The sequence below is a fragment of the Lagopus muta genome, chromosome 3, assembly GCF_023343835.1.
Source record: "Lagopus muta isolate bLagMut1 chromosome 3, bLagMut1 primary, whole genome shotgun sequence".
In the NCBI taxonomy this organism is placed as follows: domain Eukaryota; kingdom Metazoa; phylum Chordata; class Aves; order Galliformes; family Phasianidae; genus Lagopus; species Lagopus muta.
The window spans coordinates 14,190,352-14,202,983 of record NC_064435.1 but is presented as its reverse complement, the minus strand read 5'-3'; the positions used below and the strand labels follow the sequence as shown (position 1 = coordinate 14,202,983).

The 12,632-nt window shown below is 41.6% G+C and overlaps 1 protein-coding gene across 2 annotated transcripts in view; it reads right to left on the bottom strand.

Annotated features, from left to right (window-relative positions):
* Positions 1-12,632, bottom strand: part of SAMD12 (sterile alpha motif domain containing 12) — a 177,441-nt gene that overhangs the window by 55,576 nt on the left and 109,233 nt on the right. The gene's annotated exons all lie outside the window — the stretch shown is intronic.

The following is a 12,632-nucleotide window of genomic DNA, read 5'->3' as shown; positions in this document are numbered from 1 at the left end:
GGAACGGGTTACTTGGGAGGACTACAAAGGCATTGTTCAAGCAGCCAGGGATCAAGTTAGGAAAGCTAAAACCCAGATAGAATTGAATCTAGCCAGGGACATAAAGATGAAATTCTACAGATATATCAATAATAAAAGGAAGGCCAGCGAAGATACAGGCTCCCTGTTGAAGGAAACATGAAATCTGGTCACGAGGGATATGGAAAAACCTGAGGTGCTCAATGACTTCTTTGCTTCAGTCTTCACTGGCAAGAGCTCTAGCCACACCACCCAAGCTACAGAAAGCAAAGGTATGAACTTGGAGAAGGAAGATCTGCCTGCCTTAGGTAATAGTCATGTTTGAGATCATCTAAAGAACCTGAAGGTACACAAGTCCATGGGATCCAACGAGATTCATCCATGGGTTCTGAAGGAACTGGCAGATGAACTTACCAAGCCACTACCCATCATATTTAAAAGGTCATAGCAGCCTCTTGAAGTTCCCATTGTTTGGAAAAGGGGAATTAACCCCCATTTTCAAGCAGGGAAAAAAAAGTAGATCCAGGGAACCACAGGCCAGTCAGTCTCACCACTGTGTCTGGCAAGACCATGGAGCAAATCCTCCTGAAGGCCCTACTAAGGTACACGGAAAATAAAGATGACCATGGACACCAATCTGAGTGGTGCAGCTGATATGCTAGAGGGAAAAGATGCTATCCAGAGGGACCCAGACAGGCTTGAGAGGTGGGCCCATGACAACCTCATGAAGTTCAACGAGGCCAAGTACAAGGCCCTGCACCTGGGTCAGCGAAATTCCAAGCAGAGATACAGGCTGGATGGAGAATGGCTTGAGAGCAGCTCTGAGGAGAAGGATTTAGGAGTGCAGGTTGATGAAAGACTCAACATGAGCTGGCAATGTGTGCTTGCAGCCAATAAGGTCAACTGTATCCTGGGTTGCATCAAGAGAAGCATGACCAGCAGTTCAAGGGAGGTGATTCTGCCCCTCTCCTCTTGTGAGAACCTACCTAGAGAACTGTGTCCAGTTCTGGGGCCCCCAGCACAAGAAGGACATCAAGCTATTGGAGAGGGTCCAGAGGAGGGCCCCGAGGATGATCAGCGGGCTGGAGCACCTCCCCTTTGAGGGGGAGGTTGAAAGAGTTGGGGCTTTTCAGCCGTGAGAAGAAAAGGCTCTGGGAGGACCTTACAGCGGCTTTCCTGTACCTGAAGGGGTCCTACAGGAACGCTAGGGAGGGATTTGCAGTGACAGGACAAGGGGAAATGGTTTTAAACTGGAAGAGAGTAGATTTAGACTAGATATCAGGAAGAAATTCTTTACTGTGGGAGTGGTGAGACACTGGAATTCATTGCCCAGTGAGGCTGTGGATGCCCCCTCCCTGGAACTACTCAAAGCCAGGCTGGATGGTACTTTGAGTAACCTGGTCCAGAGGGAAGTGTCCCTGCTTATAGCAGGAGCGTTGGAACTAGATGATCTTAAAGGTCCCTTCCAACCCAAACCATTCTATGACTCATTCAACAAGACCTGGACAGATTGAAGAGTTGGGCAGGAAGGAACATGATGAGGTTAAACAAGAGGAAGTGTAGAGTGTTGCACCTAGGGAGTAATAACCACATGCATCAGTACAGGTTAGAGGATGACCTGCTGGAGAGCAGCTGGGAGCCTTGGTGGAAAGCAGGTTGATCATGAGCCAGCAGTGTGCCCTTCTGGCCAAAAAGACCAATGGTATCCTGGGGTGCATTCAAAAGAGCGTGGTCAATGGGTCAAGGGAGGTGGATCTTCCCTTTCTACTCTGTCCTGGTGAGGCCACATTTAGAATACTGTGTCCAGTTCTGGACTCCCCACTTCAAAAAAGACAGAGATCTTCTAGAATGAGTTCACCAGAGGGCCACAAAGACAATTAACAGCCTGGAGCATCTCCTGTATGAGGAAAGGCTGAGTAACCTGGGTCTGTTCACCCTGAGGAAAGGAAGGTTGAGAGGGGATCTGAACAATGTTGATAAATATCTAAAGGGAGGTGAAATGAATGAGGCCAGGCTCTTCTTGGTTGTGTATAGTGATAGGACAAGGAGCAATGGCCTAAAACTGGAACACAGGAAGTTCTGTACTAAGATGTGGAAGAACTTTATGGTAAGAGTAACAAAGCACTGGAACAGATTGCCCAGAAAGGTTGTAAGGTCTTTTTCTATGGAGCTATTCAAGGCCCAGCTGGATGCCTACTTGTGTGATCTATTGCAGGGAACCTGCTTTAGTGTGGGGGTTGGACTTGATGTCATCTCTTGAGGTTCCTTCCAATCTGTGATTCTTTGAAATGATACACTGCATTTCAACAGCCTTTCATGTTTGAATGTTATTGGTACATATCACTGAGATTAAATTTTTACATTTCTGAGGTACATCAGAAGTTATTTTAGGAAGAAGTTAAGCTATGACATTTTCAGGTATCATCAGGAAGATTACAATGAAATGTTAAAGAGAAGAGCTATTCCCTCCAGACCAACAGATGCAAGAATGGCACATCCTCATCTCTCCATATGAAATTCTCCAAGTCCATCACAAGCCCTAAATCATACAACAGCATACTTCAATTATTCCCCTGCTTCCAGTGTGCTAAAAATAAGACTGACATCATAAACCAATTTTAACTAATATTCTAAGGTTAAGCACATGCCAGTGTCAGTAAATGAAATGTAAAATTAATTGTGCTGCAAAAGAGGAAAGCCTTATGAAAGAATTCACTGTAGTAGTAACCGGTGAGCACTTTGTATGCCCTCAAGCTTCACTGAAGTCATTATTACTTGTATGTCATGAGGGCTAGTTTCAAAAGTCTTTTTCAACACGATGTTCACAGTTTATTATGACAGGCACAAAACCAGCCAGGCAAAGCCTGGTGAAGTTTCAGTGAAGTTGACTTCTTCCAGGGAACAGCATTTGGCCTCACACTTCCAAAAGAGAAACTGTTTGTAACTGATGTTCTGACAGAAGACAAGATTGTCTACTTTAGAGAGACAAAAGGTATTTTCTGGAAGAAATACAAACAGAATGTTCTCAGCACCGGTGGTCATTAACAGTGTGCTGAAACTTTAACATGGAAGTAAACAGATCAGGGGAACTTGAGAGCTGGCACTCCATAGATCAGCCTTCTGTACATCTTCAAATCATTACTGCTCGCTTTCCTGACCAAAGCAGATTTGACTGCTGATACTAAGACACTCCTAATGCAGCTGTGCATGGATGAGCTGGTTTCCATATGCTGCTTTATGCCTACAGCATTGCCAGGCAGAAGAGGTCTTTTGGTTGGTGACTGCACTAACAACCTGAGAGCAACTAATGTCTGTAGGACAGCATAGTCAGGGAGGAAAAGGGCACCCGATCATTTTAAAATCAAAACAAAGCAAGGAAAATGCTGAAGTCCATAGGAAAGGACACATTCACTCAGGCTCCTTTGTCTCTAAAAAGCTCTTTTTTCTCCCCTCCAAACAAATGTAGCCTAAGGAGGTTAATGAAGCAGTAAGGGAGGGCTGAATTTGCTGCACAACAGTTTTAGGACCAGAAGCTTGTTCCCTGCTCCCATAGGGCATGCAAAACTCAGGTCTGAATGAGTCACAGAATGGGCACGGCAGTTGTGGTACACGAATGGCCAATTAAACAAGCACACTAATGCCCACTGAAGGGAATGACAATTAGAAGCCCAAGCTGTGTCCTAGGGACCAGATGAAGTGACAGTGAGGAGATGCAGCTGTTTGGAACTAAATGTGCAGAGCTGGGAGCACTTTGTATGTCTTGTCTGTGCTTTCCACCACAAAGATCTTGACTTTGTACAAAGATATCGACCACGCTGTTGCGGAAGATCATTTCCAATCATGCTAAATATATCGTGAATACATGCATAAAATATATACATAAAGCATAGTATTTGAACTCGCTGGGTTTTGGTCCTAACCCGTGGAGGAGAATACCACCTAATACACAGGAATGAAGATTAATGAATATTAGAAAAATGCTATGACCAGCTGTGCTGGAGGGCAAGGAAGTGCTAACAGCCTTGTTCAAAACGCTGCTCTTGCTACAGGGAGGTTACACTAAATCCATACAAACATAGAGGAGTTAGGAATGCAAGAGCAATAGTTTTCGGAGTGCCTGTGGCCACACTAAGACCACCTCTTCCTCCAAACTTGGCTCTTGTAAGGTCAAACCTATTGCGTGATGTTTACACACCTGTTTCTGCATATGCATCCACATTTGAAGAGCTGGTTCCTAACACTGCACCACAGAATGCCATCATGATACATAAATTAACATGGCCATGTGAAATTTAGTTTAGTATGCAAAGCAAAGATCACATCAAGTGATAAACATTTAGTGTTAGCAGAGAGGAAGGTGACACGCTACCATAAAATGAAAACATATAAAACAATATTTGTTCCTCCTGTCATCTTCTGCTAGACAATATGATAACAAAATGACACACATGTACTTTCAGACTTAATCTGGATACACAACAAAGCCTAAAATTTAAACTAACAGGCCCAAAGGATTCTGATCCAAGAATAGACTATGCCAAGAGAAAACAGAGAAATCTGATGATTACACTTTTCAAAAGAATGATCCCTCAAATACATCATGCCAAGACTATAAATGTAACTGAATATCCATAGAACCTACAGGCGCAATTTAAAATTGAAACCAGCCTTTAAACAAAAGGAATTCCACCTGATCCAAAGATGGATATATTTTTCTTTAAAAGCAATATTTGTTAGTTGTTTATTTTTGGTGTATTACTTATTAAGATGACACTGACCTGTAGCTTCCACTGTGCTTACACTCAATTTAAAAGAAATAATAACAATAATAATAATAGTAATAGTAATAATAATAAATCCTTATGCCAACTGAAAAACCAACTTTTTTTCCCCTACCAATTTTGACCTTTTCTGTTTGGGAGACATTGATTTTTTTTTTTTACCGCCTGTGTTTCTAATGGAGCTTGAAATTAACACGGTTTTTTGTTTACCTCCTAATTTGTGCACCACCATCATCAGTGCTGTCAGCACAGCTCTGGGAATAGGGTTTGTTTACTGCTTCTGCATAACCAGCAGAAGGAGCATAGGAGCAGAAAATAGTTTCGGTTTAGAGTTTTTCCTTTATTTATTTTTTTGCCCAGGTCCTTTCATAAGTCATATACTAATGACTCGAGTGATAATATGGCCCGTTTTGTCAATATTTCTTAAATGGAACATAGCAAGACTTGAGCTGGCTCAGGATATGTTGAATTCCTCTGACACGTACATCATAAAAGGTTGGTATTATTGCTGTGTCTCCTCAAAGCACCTGCCAACCTTTTGCTCAGAATACCAACTAGAGAACTTCACAGCCAATTCTTTGGCACAATGTCCTGATCTCTGCATCACGGCAACCTCCAATACCAGAGCCCCTGAAGTGGCACGGGACCACTGTCACCTCCTCTTCTCAGAGATGAATCAAATATTCAAGAGCAGTACATGGGCCTGTAGTCTTGTAGACTTCAGCCAACTCTGTAAAAATGAGCTTATTTCTTTTGGTCACCACCACAGTGCACGTCTGGAGGACTACATACAAATAAATTTGAATAACGTACCCTCCTATTACCCTGTCCTTCAACAACTGAATGGCTGTTACATTATATGCCCGATTCATATTATAATGGGTCATTGTATAATTGACATTTTTGACATGCCACTGAACCATTAATGTTAGCAATTAAAAATAATTCTATCAATTTTCTAGATAAAACTAGAAATTCTATGCATTGATCATGTTTCAGTGCAAAGGGGTGGACTACAGAAACTGTGACATCTCTTTACCTATTTTTCATTATTTTTCAACTTAGACTTTATTTTTTAAGGATTGTTATGGCCAAAAAGGAAAGAACCATTCTGTTAATTCTGATGATCTCCCTCAGCATAACCTCAGGAACACACGCTCCTTCTTCTTTCTGTCAGAAACATGCCCCGCTTCCCCAGATTCAGTAGAGCCCCCTGTTCACACTCCCCAGTTTCCTCCTGCGTATACATAACATTTGATGATTCTCAGCATTTAATTCTGCATTGATTCAGTGCCTTCAGTGATGGGCAACATATATGTAACCGTTAAGTATTCCCTAAGAAAACCCACATTTCATTCCTTGCGAAGGATCAAGAGCTATCTTCTAAATACAGTGATGTGGCATGCTGAAAATCATACCTTACCTGCTCTGTCAACTGTGCTTCTCTGTCAAAATAACACCTTTTAGTTAATTCAAACATGCTGTGTATTTCAGTTGTTTCTTTTTCTGTATTCTCTCCACTCCCCAGATAACAATCTTCTTGATTTCTGCTAGTATCTTCATGCCTAAAGCCTTTTTCCCCTACAGAAGGTCATTAAGTTTCAGAGAGCTTTTTTCCTGCATGAAGTTACCAAAATTAGGCTCTCTCAGCATCCCAGAGACTAAACAACTCTACTTCCTCTGGAGCCAGGAACTCCTAAAGGTCATCTTCTGACCCATCTAGAGCCCTACTTAAGCACTCTTCATCCCCCAGGTTGTCTACAGACTCAGTATAAATCTTTATCAAGAAGCAGAGAGAGGAAAGCTGTTCTCCAATTTTTAATTCAACTCCCATGATAACAAAACAAAATACAACAAGACCCAGGGTCTTGTAACCTAGCTGAAAAAACAAGCAGAAGAAAAGGAGTGTGATTCAATTCCCAGCCTCTTATGTTGACCCTAAGAGGAAGCCCCACGTCCAAGAAGGAGGGGAGCTGGGCAGCCGTGGAAGTGAGTTGCATGGCCTCCCTGAGCAGAGCTGCCCTGGTGGCAGCTCTATAAAGAAGAGCCTCATCTATTAGTGAGTACGTTGGAAAAGCATCCTCATTTCCTAAGCCATCCAATCTGATTTTAATTGTCTGTTTACTTCTGGCCTCAGCTACATGGAAGCAAATGACAACACAGACCACTAAGCATCTCATGAGCAATCCAGACCCTCAGCGGATTTCCTCAAAAATGTTTTAAATAACAGATACTTGGATTGCACTACAAGCACAGCAGGTCAATTTAGGAGCAAACAGTGTCTCAGAGGAGAAATTTGCCTGCAGAGATTAGGAAAAGATTCTCTCCCCTTCCTCTATAATCATATAGTGGGAACCATTAATAATAAGCATTTGTCATTTCTCTGCAAATATAAGAAAAGGGCATCTCCTATTCTAAGAACTCTGTGGTTAACAGTGATGCCTGGAGTGATGGGATGTGGTGCTCTCATTGTAATTGCTATAGCGTTGTACATTTGGTTAACCAGCTCATTCGGGCCACTGCCAAAGGCAGAACGTTGGTCTAAATGGACCCTGGTCAGACTGGGAAAACCAATCTCGATGTAATTTGAGAGCTCTGAGCAGATCTATCTATGGTGTTATAGGCAGAGGGGGCAGGAAAAAATACATAGGAAGGACTTCTGCACATATTTTGTTAAAGGTTTACTAAACTAAAGTGGTTTGCAACAGTGAGTATTTAGTAGGGCACAAAATCACAGGATCTTAAGGGCGCAATCTTAAAATAATGAAAATGGTTGAAGTTTGTATTCTCATCCACTGCTATTACAATAATTGCCTTATAAATAGTTTCATGCATTTGTCTGTTTTTGTTTCAATTTTTGTCAAAGACTGATGTACCAGAATGCTAATGTTATATAATTATATATTCTGTAAATTAAAGCAGCATGGCGTACTGGTTGGGAATAGCACATTTCACACTTCATTACTTCTGCTGCAACTCAACCAATGTTAAGCTCTAAATTTTCTGTTTCCAGTAGTCAATGTTTCTTTGCTCATTGCTTTTTTTGAAGCATTTCTGCCTCACAGTTCTTTGCTATTTACCCACAAGCTATTCTGTCCTCAGCAATGGACATACGGATGGCAATGGCAGAAAGCTAGGTCCTTCCTCCAGTAACAAACACAGGTAACAACAGAAACAAAGAGCAGGTATGGGAGGTGTATATGGGTGTCATATTGAGTGTCAAGACAGAACTGTCACCAGCAGCCCACTGTTCAGACTGCCATGGAAATGTTACAGCCAGTGCACCAAATGCCTCAGTTTAATTCCAAACCACAGCATGTGTTTCTTGTATTGATCAGATTAGGATAAACCCCATGTTGCAAGATTGCTATCAAGTTGTGAAATGGTTAGTTGAAGTTTTAAATAGAGAAGATCACTTAAACTGATCTGCAGAAACATATACAAGGAAAATGCTTTTGAATTAAGAGCTGCTTGAAATACTGGTAAATGTTACTACCTCCTACTTTGACACCACTAAAAACGTAACTGTAACTGTTACTGGCCCTTCACACAATAACCAAGGAATGTGCACATTCTTGCAAATATAGCTACGAAAAGATTAAACCAAGATGCTACCAAAATTCTCTTAGCATATTTCCACCTGGACAGTTTTAATACCAATAGCGAGAACAAGAGAGAAGAATTTGATTTACATTGATTTGCACAGCAGAGGGAAGTCACAGCACAATGCAGATTTTTCATTTGTTTCATAAAATCTAGATTTACTTAGAGCCAATTAGTAATGCTGTCAGCCTGGTCAACATATTCAACTACAGTAGTAAAAAAGGACGTTAAACAGCTCAAAATGCTGCTACATTTCACATATGGACCATCACTGTGAATACAGGTTAAGTTCCTGGTTAATCACCCAGGAAGCCCAGAGTAGAAACAGAACCAAGACATCCACAATGACAGTTCTATACTAACCCCAAGCACATCCTTCCACAAAGATACTTTAAATAAAGATGCACATTTTCCTTTCCAGCTTGGCAATTCAACTTCTTTTTAAGACCTTTAATTATAGCTCAAATTATGCTCAATTTATTTTTCCATGGTTGTTTTTTTCCTGTCTAGGCTCCACTGTTTTTTCCTCTCTCTAGAAACACTAAATGCTTTAAAATCTCTTTTGTTGTTTGCAAGCAGGAAAGGAGAACTTCTTGAGAATGTTTCTCTCTTTCTCCATTTAGGAAGCAAAACAGATGTTGTGGTCTCCTCAGGGAGAAGGATCCTATCACACACCAGGTGTGAGCAAAGGCTGCTTTGCATAGGGAGAGGAAAAGAGCAGCATGAAAAGACCTTGTTGGAAGATCAGAACCAAGAGCAAAAACATTTGGGTTTTGAGCAAGAAAGGTAAGTGCAGTCACCTAAAGAAAAGAGGGGGTATTAACAAAGCAACAGGGAAAATAACACTCTGCTTTGCATTGGCAGGAGAAGTAACCACTGCTGCCAACTTTCCCAATATTAATCTCATTCTTCCCTTAAGGCAACAGCTCCACAAACCAGAGAATGGCATGAAAATTTCTACTTTGGTTTTTTAATAGGTTTAATGCTTCAGCCTGAAACCAAGAACAGCAAGAAGACTCAAATTCCCCAAACACAGAGTTAAACACAGAGAGTAAAACACAGGTTCCTTTAAAACCTCATATTTTCTGAAAGGCTCAACATTAGATTTTTAATACTGCAGGCTGACATTACTGAATAACTTTCAGAGCCCAAAAGATTTCCTAAGTCTTCCATCGCAACCTCAGAAGATAATTTAAAAAAAAATCCCCAGCATAATAAAAAACAATCACTTAAACACATTTCGAAACATTTACCCTGTGTATATGTGAGCACGTAGTTAAGAAATAATTCTGTTTGTATTAACAGGATAGCTTATGCATATGGCAATAATTACACACAAAAATGGCATAGTTAGTTCAGGCCATTGATTTGATATTGACCTCATTTTTGATGATACGGTCATGAGCTCACTCAACATCACACAGGGAAAGAAAGGTCAGAGCAACTTCATCTCAGCAGAAGCTGTTCAACTAACATAAAGAAAATGGTTTCATTTGGAGTTTTATGCAGCTTTATTTTTTGTCCTCTCACAGATCAAAGAGCATCTTTTTCCTGCGTGAACTAAGTGAAGTTTGCACGTCAGCTCAGTTTTAAGGACAGCCTTGTACTACAGGCATCTTCAGAGTTTGATATGAAAGAGGAGACATGAGCTGCTCGCAATGCTGTTTGCAAGGTCAAATTTAAGAAGAGACAGGTGTTCATAGGCATTATTTATACCCAGATGCAGAATGCAGGCCCAGATGCCTCCCTAGAACCTACTGTGGCCTTCTCCTGGCATCTTTTTTCTTTTATGTAGGAAGCATGCTAAAACAAGCCAACACCCATTCACATGGGAATGAGAGCACTATGGTATTCAGGCACTATTTCACTTGTTTTGCTCATCTGTTTGATTTTGATGTACCCATTTTTGACAAGTCCTTGTTGAGTAAAGCTGCCTGTTTACACAAGGGCTGGGGTGCTTGAGGAGAAGCAAAGCTGCTGATATGCGCAAATTTATTCCCACAGGCGGTGGGAAAATCTTACAATCACGGAATGGTTTGTGTTGCAAGGGGACTTTAAAATCACCAAGTTCCAACCCCCTGCTGTAGGAAGGGTTGCTATCTCCAGCTCAGGCTGCCCAGGGCCCTATCCAACCTGGCCGTGAGCACCTCAGGGTTAGAGCACCCTCAACTTCTCTGGGCAGCTGTGCCAATGTTTCACCGTACTCTGGGCAAAGAATTTCCTTCTGACTTGAAACCTCTTTCAGTTTAAAACCATTCCCCGCTGTCCTATCACTACAGACCCTGAAAAATGTCACTCTCCATCCTTATTATAAGCTTCTTTTTAAGTACTGACAGACCACAATGCAGTCTCCTTAGAGCTTTCTCTTCTCCAATTTAACCAACACCAGCTGTCTCAGCCTGTCATCACAGAACAGGCGTTACAGTCCTCTCATCATTATTGTGCTCAAATAGTGCTCATAATTGCTGAGAACTATTGCCATATTGTTTCATGATGTGATAGCTGTGTAAATGTGAGATATCACCACTGGTTGCAGCAGGAAACCAGCGAAGCACAGCTGCAGGGGTGCAGGAGAAGAAAACGAGGCCAAAACTACAGCAGTGGGCCTCTTCAGACCCCCCAAAACTGTGCTCTCAGGAACTGTGTGCTGACTGTAATCTCTAACACCATACAATGATGCACAACAAAATAGAATCCCATCCATTGACTGCACAGGAACATCTCAGGTCAGGATGATGTCATGTGTAGAAGTTTTTTACAGCAGGTAACTGCGTCAGAGAATGACAAACAAAACCTTCCTCTGACAACTTAAAAAAAAAAAAGAAAGAAAGAAAGAATAAACAGAAAATTCTCTTTCTTCTTGATTTGCTTTTGTCCTCAGAGAAGTGAGGCCGGAGTTTGGAAGTGGAAACGCTGACTGGAATAACTAAGAGCAGTACTGTAAGAATCCAAATCATTTTTTCAATGGAACACTATTCTAATATTCTAAAGTATTCTGCCCCAGCAAAGCAGGGCCAGGGCTGCTGTTTGTGGGTAGAACATGGTGGCAGAAAATTATCACTTGGTATTTTTGAGTCTCCGTTGCTTTAGAGTATTAGAATAGTGTTCCATTGAAAAATGGTGCATGGTGGCATCACTGCAGCTGCGCTGTGGGCAAAGGGACAGAGGTTCAGCCTCCATGTGCTGGTGACTTTGTCAGATCCCACGCTTGGTAAGAACACAGAAAGGATCCCAAATGCATCACACTTGACCTTTTTACTCTCTTAGCAGTGGAATGAAACCTGTCCTGCTGCATTCATGAACTTCCAAGAGGACCTAGGCCAGGTTTTTCCTCCATTACCCAAATGTCTCTGTATTTTCTGCTCTTGAGAAATAAACAGATTAACAAGCTTGGTCCAACAAACAATAAATAATTTGTGTGCACAAACACATTTGATTCAAAACAGGCCAATGGTGCGTGTTACTCGTGCAGCATGCTGCCTGCTATAAACGCAATGCATTCTCCAGCTATAGGGAAGCAAACGGATACAGCTGCTGAAGGGTGATGTGAAATTAAAGAGGGAATGAAACGTGTGATCTTATTTAATCACACCTGGTGCTTCAATTTTTCAATAACAGCACCCTGCTAGACTGTGTCAAATCAGTTCTACAAAGAAAAAAATATGGATGGAAAATGAATTAACTCTTTCACCCCCACAGTTAATACATTTACACCAGTCAGAAATATATTTACTGGTTGCTGTTAGGACTTTTTTTTCTCAGATGAAAGGTGCTCAGCACCTGGTTAAATGAGCTCAGTGGCTGATGGCATTTTTGAGGCAGTGGGTGAGCACGTGCCATCCACTCTGACATAAGCAGAAGCCTCGATCACACATACAACTTGTTTTAACCCACAAGACATCTTTCTGGTCATAATCAACTTGAAGGAATCAAAGTGCCACCTTGAGACCCATCATTTATCTTAGCTTCCTTAGGTCAGTGGCACATATGCGCAGAGAGTCAGAGGCAGCAGAGAGCTGGGGATGGCAGAATGAAAAAGGGGAGAAAGCAGCTTTCCCCTTGCCTTGGTTGTTCTGCTCAGCACAGACTTCCTGTATGAAGAAAATCCATCCTTGCCATCACCTGGTTTCTGTTTCCTTACAGGCTTTCCTTTTTTGAGGATTTGTTGTTGTTGTTTTGATGTCATATTTTGCAGTTAAGTGTTTGGGTTATATTAAATGTCAAACACGA